This window comes from Phyllobates terribilis, unplaced genomic scaffold (genome assembly GCF_046119375.1).
Source record: "Phyllobates terribilis strain yellow unplaced genomic scaffold, ASM4611937v1 Scaffold_4656__1_contigs__length_58512, whole genome shotgun sequence".
In the NCBI taxonomy this organism is placed as follows: Eukaryota; Metazoa; Chordata; class Amphibia; order Anura; family Dendrobatidae; genus Phyllobates; species Phyllobates terribilis.
Genome location: NW_027367405.1, coordinates 14,726 through 25,586, shown reverse-complemented (window position 1 = coordinate 25,586; position 10,861 = coordinate 14,726). Strand labels below are relative to the sequence as shown.

Sequence of the window (10,861 nt, the reverse complement as noted above, 5' to 3'; positions counted from 1 at the left end):
CCTCCTCTTGTTGAGGTCCACATTGAGATCCATGGTGTGAGCTAGACATGATCACAAAAACAACAAACAATGAACTATGTTAGGTTAGACTAATAACTTGTGTTTGATGTATGTGTTTGTGTCACTCTTGTCAAGTATGTCCCTCTCACTTGTTGGCTATGTCTTGATACCTTGTAGATGCGATAACTCAAGTGTGAATCATGGAATCATGGTGCACTAAAGGTGATCACAGTTCATTGAGCAAAGTAAGATAGTAGTAATGATGATCACTTGCAAGAATAGTAAAGCAAGTTATGTGTGTATGCTCAAAGGGACTTAGGAACTTTACCTTAGTTGAGACACTTAAATAAGTCTTGAATTAACCTTGCTTGCCTTAGAAATGTCCTTGAGAGTGAGGGTAGGACGTGTGTTTAACCCAAGTTAAGGTAACCGGGTCTAGGGCAAGAGGGGTGGGTTTAGGTTAGGGTGTGAAGGGATCTTGGCAATCCCCTCCCTCCTTTCTTCTTCTTGATCTCAAACAAATCACTTGGTCACGTGAAATAAGTTTCACTTTTGTGATATAAAGAGAAGTCACAACTTTTGGACCTAAGACAATAGTTTAGGCGTTACCGGGTGATGATGCAAAAGTGGTGTTGACAACAACTTTGGACCCTTCCTCCTTTCTTCCTTGAGATAGCTTTGGGCAGAGCTCACATGTGTCTTGTAGTGGGGGATTTCTAATAAAAAGGCACAAGTAACTTTCACAAAGGCACGGACCAAAGTGGTTGGGTTCTTCTTGCAAAAGTCTTGGTCAACCGATAGTGACAACCTTGATAGTGACACTTTACTACTTCGGAAAAGAACTTTGGATCTCCTTTGGGAACGATTCAAATGGGAATTTTGGCTGATTTTTCTTGCCCTTTTCAGATAAAAAGGTGTTCTTCAAGGGGCTCTTGAGCGTTCTTGATGGCGTTGTGTTTGGCTGGGTGAAATAAGGCTTGGAAGTTGGCTTCTTGCTCAGATTTGCATGCAAGCAAGTATGCGATTAGGGTTTTGGCTATGCAATTCTCTTGGAAATCCCTTCCTCTTGCTTGGATAATCCTTTGGACTCCTCCAAGAACTCAACCTAAGCTATATTCCTGCAAAAATACACTCAAACACTCATGAGAAAAGACCAAGAACAACAAAGCTCAAAAGTGAGGGTTTTCAAGGGTTTTTAAGGGTTGTTTTTGTGTGTTGTCTTGCAAGCTTGCAAGATCAACTTGTTTTTGGATTTTAAAAGTGAAAAATGGTTGATGAATCAGCTGAGATCTGATACCACTTGATATAGGAATTCCCTACAATGGCTCGGACCTAGATTTACAACCATTCACTAAACTAGAACAAGTGTTCTAGGAGGGTGTTCTAACTTTTTCAAGAACAAGGAAGAACAAAGAGAAAATAGAATAGGGTTTGAGAAATCAGAAATGATATATGCTTGATGTTGATTCACTCACTCTAAACCAAGAACCTTGGACTTAACCTCAACACAATGGTAAGATGAGATGAAAACAACAACAAAGGATAGATGCTTGATATTGATTCACTCACTCTAAACCAAGCACCTTGGACTTAACCTCCACACAATGGCAAGATGAGAAGAAACAACAACAACAAAGTCTTGATATTGATTCACCCAATCTAAATCAAGCACCTTGGACTTAACCTCAACACAATGACAAGATGGGAAGAAACAACAACAAACTTTAACTCAACATAAAGGGAGATTGTACAACCCTAAACACCGAGAGCTTCCCAAGAATCACAATCAAGATTACATGAACAAGATACCTAGGCAACAAGGGGGAAGATTCAATCAGCATCTACACTAAGCTACACTACCTTTTTGGCCCATGAGAACACTTAGGTTTCAATTCAATCAAATGCTCCTTTTGGTTAGGTCATTTTTGGATTTCATACCTCCAATGACCAAGGCCTTATACCAGCTGAAATCTTGACGAAATAGGTCCAAAATATCCTTAGTAAAGTTCCGTAAAGTAGTTAGGGGAAAGGGGTAGAATTGCACACTTTTACAACCTAGCCGGGTAAGGTGTAAAAGTGTGATAGCTTCACAAAAGTGACATGTGCAGCCTTGATCTTGATCTTGGATGGCCTTGATGTCTTCATTGAATTTGTTGGGGGTATACACCTCTTCCACATACTAGAAGGGTGGAAGCAATGGGTTCCATTTGGTGTGTTGAAACCAAACCCAAAGTAGCCTTCATAACTTGATCTTATCCGGGTAGCTTCACAACATGTGACTTGCAGCCACGATGAAGGCCTTGAATAGAGGAGGTGTCTTGATGGAAGTTGTAGGAGATTGTATTCTCTATAGCATACTATAAAATGGGAGGCAAAGGGGGTCATCTCATGTGTTAACTTCAAGATCAAAGTGGCCTCCTTGACCATGTCTTCTAGTTTCTTTGTCATATCTCTTGTGAGGGGTCCTTGACTTGTTTGCCTTGAGGATGCTCCTGTATCAAGCTTAGTCATCATTGCAACGTTGCAATCTTCTTCATGGTCATCTTCATCGTTGTCTTCCATCCTTTGAAGTAGCCGGTGAGCTTGAGAGCCATTCATTTGGATTCCTTTGATGCTAGCAACTCTTTGTTGGTTCTCGCTTTTTTGTATTATTAGTTTTCCAACAAGTACAGATACATGAAGTTCTTTTATTTCTTTGGTCATTAGCATAATCCTTTTAGTAGTATCAAATTTTGCATTTACACCATGAATGAAAGCTAGTGAGAGTTGTCAGGAGTCTACCTTAAGTCCTGCTGAGGACATTTTGTCGCATAATAGATGGAACCTTCATTGATAATCTGGTATAGACTCGCTTTCATAAATCTTGAAGGAGTGGAAAACCCTTGGAGCTTGAACTTGCGATTGTTCTTAATGTCTTCACTACTTGAGTGGATATCTATAATTGCTTCCCACATGAGTTTTGCAGTTGGCAAAGACATGATTTTATCTATGTCTTTTCTAGAGAGAGCATTTAATATGAATGTTTGGCCTTTTCAGATTGCGACGTTACAATGATGTTAGCAAATAAAAATCAAGAGGAACTGAAGAAGTACACCTCAGCGATCCATGTGTTCATTTGCACTCTGAAAACGCATCAATGACCTCACATGCTTTGTGCTTCTTTTCTTGATTCTAACAGCTTCATCTACTTTGGCAATCCGCTCCACACCCTCAGCACTTCCTAATTTGTCCAGCTTGACGGTCCCCGTAAATCCACTATCCAAAGGTAGAAATCCTAACAAACTCCTTGTTATTTCCATTTCCCCTAAGTTGTAGCTTCGCCGGCCTTTCCTTCACTTGACCAAATCCTCTATGTGCTGGTGCAGGATTACACACATAGACTCTTGCTTTTCACCTTATTTCTTGTATCTTCTCTCTTCACCTAGAAGCGAGATCCACTAGCTTTACAACAACTCTCTTTGCTTAAAGCTAGTACTTTCGTCTTCTTTTTCTTCTCTTCAATACTTACTCTGTCTTGGTGAGATTATGCTTTCCCCGCTAGACCTTAAGCTAGTCTCCTCGTGGACTCAGCTAGTCCGCGTGTGTCAAAGCTACTCTTATAAGTCCTCGAACTATACCTAGAAAGCTTATCACACACAAAGGACATCAAATACTTAGGTTTGTTATCATCAAACCAAGTGGAATGTTCGAGCTAGCTAGTTACACACTCTAGCTCAAACCAACATTCTCTTTTCAATCTTTATGGATTTTTTTAATTTTTCCTTTTACTCAAGAATATTAGGTAGAAAATCGAACTCCTCCACCACACTTGAAATAGACATTTTTCTCAATATTATATACTTAAAAAGTAAGGGGAATAATGGTACTCAAAAGGTAGGGTGAATCTCTGGTTGAAAGATGTCTCGTCATCCTCAATGAACTCTTGCAGCTGTAATCATTGTTGTGTTAAAAGTATATTGTACTCACAATAGACCCAACTTTGTGTGGTGTAGGCAAGCATAAAGATGGAAGTAGAAGCAATGGCTTTCCAAGCAAATTGTAAGAATGTAGAGATGTCGGTTGTCGCTGAGTAATGATGGAACAACAAAAGCACTCCTTGGTCTTCAAGATGTTCTTTGGTAGTACTAAATAACAATCTATCTTGCTGACCATGATCATACTATTTTCTTGTTTCAACGGCCCATTCAATTTTCTCTCTAACGGCTCTTTCTTTTTTGCTTTTGTTCCCTCAATTTTTTTAGCACATCATTTTCTAGTTTCGTTTCAAACATTTATTTACCCTCTTTTTTCATAAAAGCTCTCTGTTCTTTTCCTTACCCAGCCTCATGTTTGTTTGTTTTCAAAAGAAACTAATGAGTTAGGGAATTTATACCTCGGAGCAAATCTGGAAAAAAACGGCGATCACTGCTAATTAGGGATGGTCACCCTACGGAAATTCATAATTCACAAAGACATCCGCCATTTAGAGGGATGGTCTCCATTAATTGGTTCCACAATTTATAAATCGAACGATGGAAGACTTTTGGGAGGGGCGGTCATCGTTCACTAAAACTGTGCTTTGGAAAGATTTTCGCTCGATCAACAGTCGCCTCTAAAGCAAGGGTGGTTGCTTTTCGAGAGTAAAGTTCCATTCTTTTCACCTGCAACTTAGAATTCGACCCAAAATTCAGGGTTGCACGTCCTCCACCGGTAACAACACCAAGGAATCAGGGTTGCACGTCGTCCAACATCTCGTCTCTGATCTGTGCAACTGCTGGCGCCACCTCATAACCACCACCTCCAGCGTCACACAAGAGATCGTAGCTACAACCACTAGAGAATGCCCTTGCATTGTCACTGTCGTTGCCACCACTTGAGATCGCCCCTTCATTTCCACCGTCGTTGCCACCTCCAGATGCTCTGCTCCCTCTTTGGAGGATAGAAACATTTGCCTCCTCGTCACCTCGGTGTTCCAAAATGGAAGATAGATCCATTAGATAATAATAATAATAATAATAATAATAATAATAATAATAATAATAATAAGATTGTGCCATCTCTTGATGGGACAAAGTAATGATTATGCTATAATTAGGGATCTTAAGAGATCATATAAACCATGCATACGAATGTAGATCTCATTCATACAGGAGATATATTTTTCTATTACTCTATCTAAACGTACTTCTCTAATTCTGCTTACGAGTATCATTTTCTCATAAGTATATTATATGTAACATTATGTCTAGTAGTGTTGGTGCTTATAGGATGTTTTGATGATTTTTTAGCAGATGTATTTGGTTTTATACTACCTCCGTCCTTATTTAAAAATTTTATTTACTTTTTTAGGGTTTTAAAAAAATATTATCATTTTTTATCTTTGAAATTTTTTTAATATTTTTTTATTCTCTGAATATATTTTTTCTTTACCAATTCATTTTATCTTTATTCAATCACCTATATATTAAAACTAATCCCTTTTAAGCTCTCTCCTTAATTATAGCCACCATTTTCTTAGGTGTAATTTTCTCATTAGATCTACTATTATCCCTTCTCTTTCTATTGGTTCTATTTTTCGTTTTCTTCATATTATTTATTTTTTAATTAATTACCATATTTTTAGGAAAAGTTGATAAGGTATTTAGAATGTAATACAATTAATTATAAATTTTAAATTATTCTGCTAAACATAATTAATAATTGAAATATTAATCCATCTCTTTTCTACACATATACTATATGAATTATAGATGTTACTAAAAATAAAACAATACAATATGTATTTATTTATTATTTTATATTAAACCGAGTCCATTATTTTAATGTATTTTTTACAAAAAAAAACTTTCACCAAATAAAGTAATTATATTAAAAAAATCTCTAAAGATAAAATAATGCTTTATTTATTTCATGATTTATTTTTCTGTTATATGGAATCTATTTATTTATTAAATTTGAATTATTCTTCTAAAACTTACTTAATAATTATAATATTAATCAATCTCTTTTCTAAACATTGATTATTGTTCATTTTCAATTAATTACTGTATTAAATATAGATTTTTACTAAAATAACAATGAAATCACCTATCACCTATATATTAAAGCTAACCCCTTTTAAGCTCATTCCTTAATTCTAGCCACCATTTTATTAGATGTAATTTTTTTATTGAATCTACTATTATCTCTCCTCTTTCTATTTGTTCTATTTTTCTGTTTCTTCAAATTATTTATTTTTTAATTAACTATCATATTTTTAGAAACAATTGATAAGGTATTAGAATGTAATATAATTAATTATTAACTTTAAATTATTCTTCAAAAACTTACTTAGTAATTAGAATATTAATCAATCCTTTTCTAAACATAGATTATTTTTAGTTTTTAAATTAATTACTATACTATATTGAATATAGATTTTTACAAAAAATAAAGCAATCAAATATATATTAAAGCTACCCCTTTTACAGATTTCACATTCATTCTGGCCCTACAAAATCGAACTTGTCATTTTTTTATTTGCTCTAACAGGAATAAATATTGGGCTCAAAGTTATCATCCTTCGCTTGCTTCTCACTCTTCTGATATCATATTGTCTTTTAGCTTGAAACGGAGACAATTTCTTATAATGGTTTCTCTTTTCACGACGATCAACAAAATCTAAGGGAAATGGCTTTCTCGAGTTAGGTTGTTTCTGTCACGTCCAGTGCTTACTCATGGCTAGCTTTATATGACATTTTCAAGGGTTACACACAAATAGGGACTAACTGTTTTGATTTGTGATAAGAATAACCACGCTTCAAATAAAACAATTAATATAGTCTATAATGAGGTGTTTAACAATTTGTAATTGACTATGTTTTAAATGGAATTCTTTTCTTTGACTTTTCATTTTTTTTATAAGTTATATATATTACATTTATATGTTACAATTACTCTAAAATTTTCAATACCGTGCGGTTTTAAGCTAGTAATTATTTTAGTTGACTTTATATTCAATCTGGTACGTTTTTGTTGTTTGATTTTGCTTATATGGAATAAAATCTTAGGTACTCAATTATATTTTTTTCAAAGAGATCAAAGATGTGTTGTTTTCTATGTATTCACAGTTTATTAATATATTATTTTAGTTAATATACAGATATTTCTTTATTTTACAAAATTAAACTTAATATGATTTGCAAGATATATTTGTATATTAATAACAATCTGACTAAAATAAGTATACTCACCTCTAGCTCAATTTAGATCAATATATTTTTAATAATAATGTTATTAATATATGAATATTCACTTTTAATTAAAATATCTATTGTTAGATCACTTGAATTATTTTTATTTTTTCAAAATTGATTATTTAATTATTACTACTTTATAGATTTTTTATTATTAAATTTTGATTAATAGATGTTATGTGTTTAATGAAAATTAATCATTTTTAAGTCACATGAAAGAATTGTTAAAATTTGTTAGATTTTTTCAGCCTTATCTGTGGCTCTTATTAAACATAGGTTTTTATTTAATATTTAAATTATAGACTATTTTTTATTATACTATGTTTTTAAGATCGATGTTGTTATATAAGTACGTCAATTCTTTTTGACGCACATTTTTTTTACTTTCTAATACAATGTCACATCTGTCAATTATGGGCAGCGCAAAATCGAGAGTACGATGCATGTCAAAATCGTCGGTTTCTCCCGCTTCATAACCACCAGTTTGTTCCTTGCTAGAACCGCCGGATTGTGCGTGTCCCGAACCGCTAGTTTTGGATATCTCCCGATTGGCCCATGATAAATAACTTTTGATAAAAATATTACAAAACATAACACATATACTCCCTCTGTCCCATAATATAAGGGACATTTTCTATTTCGGGCGTCCCGAAAAATTCTTCCCATTTACCATTTTAAGAAACTTTTAACTTTACTTTATCTTATCCCAATATACTTTTTAATCTTCTCACTCCTCTCATCATTACTTTTCACCTTTTCCATTTCCTTCTTCTCTCTATCTCTCTCCTCACACCATTTCAACTTTCACTTTCCTCTCTTCTCTAATCATTAAAATCACAAATTTCTTAATTTACTCAAAATTTTCCATTTGTCCCTTATATTATGGGACGGAGGGAGTATAAACTTCTTTATTATGTTTTGACAAAAATAATATGTTTTACTAGCCTATAGCCTTATCGAGATACGTACCTATTTGATTTTGATTACTATAATAAGCCTATAACCATGTTTTCATTTAGATGTTATATAACATATCCGAGTCTACGTAACAATTATTTGATCTAAAATATTATTTAATTTACTACCTAAAGCAAAAACTGGGATGAATAGGGACTGATTGTTGTGATTTCTGATAAGGATAACCATGCTTCAAACAAAAAAATTAATAGTATATAATGAGTTGTTTAATAATTTGTAATTCATTATGTTTTAAACTGGGATGAATTGGGACTGACTTTTTTATTAAGTTATATATGTTGCATTTATATGTTACAATTACTCCAAAATTTTCAATACCCGTGCAGGGCACGGGTCTTAAGCTAGTACACCATTAATATCTTCTCTTTCTTTCTATTTTTTTTTATCTCTCTCCTCCTTAATAAATATACCTTAATTTTTATCTTAAATATCATCTAAAGTATGAAACCTAAACTATATTTAGGGACGGAGAGAATACTATATAACAGATGATTAATCACCTTTTAAGGGGGAAGAAAAGAGAAAGGATGACTAGGCTCTGAAAAGGAAGTTGTTTCTATGTATTAGTATAGGTATACGAGTACGACATATTGTTGATACGCCGACACGTTCAGGCACTGTCAAAATCTCAAATATATTTTCAACACGGTCAAAATATATAATCGAATATTCTTTAGTTTTTATATCTGTGTCATTCAACCTTCCTCCAACATCTTAATTTATAAAATAAAACATCTAAACCCCTTTATTAGTTTAATTTAATAAAATTATAATTAACTTGAAATATAAATCTATATTATCGCATCTCACCATTTCCGTATTCTCTACATTCTACATTTGCTATGTTTAAATGTTTGTTTTTGCTTATAGGTGAATTTATGATCTAGATTCTAGCAGGCAAGTTATCCAAAGTTAAATTGGATAAATACATTGTATTGATAAAAAATAACGTCTGCTCAAAGCACGAAGCTGGAATAGCTCAGTTGGCTAGAGCGTGTGGCTGTTAACCACAAGGTCGGAGGTTCAAGCCCTCCTTCTAGCGTTAATTCATTTCTCAAGTTGAATCTTTTCTTCTTCTTTTTATCTATCAATACACTATTTTCATCTTTTTTTTATCAATACATTCTATCAACTGGTGAATCGTGAGATTTCTTATTAACTTCTGACCTGCTCATGCTCTACTTCCTTTCTGCAAGCTTCAGTCTTAATTAATGCTTCTGTATAACCACTCTTTCAGATTTGGCATAAGCTAAGTCCAGCTCCCGCCAAGTATTCGTCTTCAAATATCTCAATGGAATCTTACCATTTGTTTCGAACACAGCAAACCAAACCATTAATACACTATTTTTATTTCAATATAGAACAAACTGAACAGAAAACACTATGGCTTACGGTTACAATGATTCTGGGGAAAATGAATTGAAACACACTACTCATACATGTTAAATACATGGAGAGGTTACTCTCCAGCTTCTACAACATCCAACACACCTATCAAAAAGTTCAATGAGTAATTGAGTAGAAAGGCCACACTCACACGCGTGACAACCATGGAGATGAAACTCAATCGTGATTAGTTTCCTTAGGCAAGACTACTCCGTTTAGGCAATCTAGACTAGTTTCTCAGGAGTATAACAAACAAGAAGGAATTGATTATGATGAGACCCATGCAACAGTAGCTAGGCTTGAAGTTATTCGTCTTTGATTGTTTTCGCTTCTCACAAGAGCTTCAAGCTATTTCAGATGGACGTCAAGACTAATTTTCTCAATGGCCATCTAAATGAGGAAGTGTATGTTAAACAACCTCTTGGTCTTGAAGACGCTCAACACCCCAATCATGTGTTCTTCCTGGATAAAGCGTTGTTTGGCCTGAACCAAGTTCCAAGAGCTTGGTACGGTTACCTCTCAGAGTACTATCTAGTCAATAACAGTCGAAGGGGGAAGATAGACAATACACTCTTCATTCAAGAACTTGGAAGCGACATTCTTGTAGTCTGGGTATATGTAGACGATATCATTTTTGGTGCAACCAACATGTCGGTGGTCGAGAATTCAAAGATTTGATGAGTAACAAGTTCAACTGAATATGATAGGGGAACTGAACTTCTTTTTGGGTTTGCAAGTGGTGCAAAGGGTGAAGCCGTAGAGATTTGTCATCAAAAATACTTAATAGAGATCTTGAAGAAGTATGATTTCGATTCTTGCAAGTCACTTCACACTCCAGTATCCACAACAACTAAGTTAGATGTTGATATGAATGTCCTTCGACCAATGACACTACTTACAGGGGAATGGTGGGTTCTCTTATGTACTTGACTGCTTCCAGACCAGATATTGTGTTGTTGTTAGTCTTTGTTCCCGATTCCAATCTGTTCCAAGAAAACCACATATCGCCAAAATCAAGCTAGTCTTTCGCTACCTCAAAGGGACTGACAATCTTTGCATATGGTATCCTGAATGCTGTGATTTTACTCTTGTTGGATATAGTAATACTGATTATGTAGGTTACATGGTTGATCGCAAGAGCACCTATGGAATGGCTCAATTTCTAAGCACTTACCTTGTATCATGGGACTCCAAGAAGCAAACCTCCATTGCCCTCTCAACCACTGAAGCTTAATACATAACCAATTCATCATGCTCCACTCAACTTCTATGGCTTATGCAAT

The 10,861-nt window shown here is 34.4% G+C and overlaps 1 non-coding gene across 1 annotated transcript; it reads left to right on the top strand.

Moving 5' to 3' along the window:
- The first annotated feature begins 9,160 nt into the window (after positions 1 to 9,160).
- Positions 9,161 to 9,234, top strand: TRNAN-GUU (transfer RNA asparagine (anticodon GUU)). The gene has a single exon. It is a non-coding gene; the product is annotated as a tRNA-Asn (tRNA).
- Positions 9,235 to 10,861: the final 1,627 nt, after the last annotated feature.